General features: G+C 40.3%; 1 pseudogene; it reads left to right on the top strand.

Annotated features, from left to right (window-relative positions):
- The first annotated feature begins 833 nt into the window (after nt 1-833).
- LOC109581841 (uncharacterized) overlaps nt 834-2,247 on the top strand; it is a 7,287-nt pseudogene continuing 5,873 nt past the window's right edge.

Below are 2,247 nucleotides of genomic sequence, written 5' to 3' on the forward strand. Positions count from 1 at the left end.
TGGGTGTTGTTGCTAGAACAATTATTGTTGTGATCACTAGGTCACTACATTGCATTTGTATAGACAACTATTTATGCATTTACTCATACTTTATGATAAACAGTATATACACAATAATTTTAAACCATCTCGACGATAACAATGATAATTATTGCTATTAACATTAATTTTTAACATGAATAAAAACATAAAAATCATGTAATGATGAAAGTGTTTTACTTCATACTGGACGTTACTATTAATAGCTAGTTACATGATGCTTAGCTATTCTAGCATACTTATGATCCTTGGAATGCTTCTTACATGTGAATAAAGACCAGTCCTCTAGTTTTAAGAAGTGAGAAGATGGTCATAATCGTTCACACTTCAGCTGCAACATGACAACTGAGTGAGTTATTCCACTGTACCTGGTTCTGATGGACTGAGACTAACTCTGATGATAGACACTAGTCATAGGACTCAGCTGAATGCACTTCTATCTTCCTAGCAATGGAGGGGCAAGCACCCTGGCTCCTGAAAGCAGAATTTAGAATAACAGGAATGGCCAATGGTTGAGAATATTCCTATAATAAAATGCTATAAAAGCCAAAACAGCAACCAAAGAGCTTACAAAAGAAATAAATAGAGTATACTGAAACAAAAGGACAGCTCAAAGTGGCTCCCACAGCTAGAATGGATGGATAAAAGAGAAGATTGTTTAGCCTGTCTTTCCCTCCAAAAATATACCATTTTACCACCACTTTGGGTGGGCGTTAATTAGAATCATTTCGGTGCATAAGGTCCATTCACTGCTGATATTCAACACGTTAAAGGATCAGACAATTCAGTAGCTGATGCCTTGTCTAGAGTCACTGTTGGTGCTATTCATAATATATACTGCTCCATCTGGAGTGGACTTTGAGGAGCTATCACGTATACAGTCGATTGATGTTGAACTGGCTGAGCTACTGAAGTCTCCCTAACAACACTCGTTAGTGTTACAACAAACTTCTCTTTCCTTTAGCAATATTACTATCATTTGCAATGTTGCAACAGGTACACCACGTCCTGTTGTACTTCAGTCACTGAGACACTGTATTCACTAAACTACATTCATTGTCGCACCCTGGCATTCGAGCTTCACAGCGATTGCTCACCAGTGGATTTGTATGGCCGGCAATCAATACTGTTGTTTGTAAATGGACTCGCCAATGTTTACATTGTCAACGAGCCAAAGTACAACGACACACAGTTACTCCTCTCTCGCAATTTCCTACTCCTCAACATAGATTCACTAATCTTCATAATAATCTGGTTGGACCACTCCCCCAATCTCAAGGATTCACATGCTTGCTTACAATAGTGAATCGATTTACTCGTTGGGTGAAGATAACTCCACTAGGAGGTATCTTAGCTGATACTGTGGCCCAGGCTTTTGTCTCTACTTGGATCTCTCGTTTCGGAACTCCTACTCTCATTACTACCGACCAAGGACTTCAATTTGAATCAACTCTCTGGTCCCAACTGATGAAGATACAGGGTACTCACAGAAGTCGTACTACAGTGTACCATCCTAGTGCTAATGGATTGGAAGAGAGAGTACACAGACAACTCAAAGCAGCCATCAAATGTCTCCATTCACCTAATGATTGGGTCTCAGGATTTCCCTGGATCCTCTTAAGGATTTGTACAGCAGTAAAGGAGGACCTCGGTTGTAGCAGTGCTGAATTAGTATATGGGACTACATTACGAGTTCAAGGGGAATAAATCTCTCCTACTCCAACTCCAGTCCCTGACCCAGCCTCATTTGCTATGAAACTGTCAGAATATACAATCTGTGAAAGCTATTCCTCCTCGTTCTCATATTTGCTCCTCTCATCTTCCTCATTCTCTTTCCTCTACTTCCTATGTTCTAGTACGACATGATGCTGTAAAGACCTCCCTGCAGCAGCCTTATGATGGACCCTATAAGGTTGTCAAAAGGAACACTAAATACTACACTATTCAATGAATGGTCGCAATGTGGATATCTCTGTTCATAGGCTGAAACCTGCCTTTGTAGATGAAGACCAAGATATTGATGAAACTGATTCTAATCTCTCTCCATCCTCTTCTTCTGCATTACCCCTTCTACAGCCTCAGCAGAAAAAACCACAAGGTCAGGACGTAGGGTTCATTTGCCAAAACACCTAGCTACCTATTGTTAAGTTCCTATTGTTCGCATACTCACTGGGGGGGAGTAATGTGGAGTGATGTGAGGTCAAATGA

This window comes from Amphimedon queenslandica, unplaced genomic scaffold, assembly GCF_000090795.2.
Source record: "Amphimedon queenslandica unplaced genomic scaffold, v1.1 AMPQUscaffold_13415, whole genome shotgun sequence".
Classification (NCBI taxonomy): Eukaryota; Metazoa; Porifera; class Demospongiae; order Haplosclerida; family Niphatidae; genus Amphimedon; species Amphimedon queenslandica.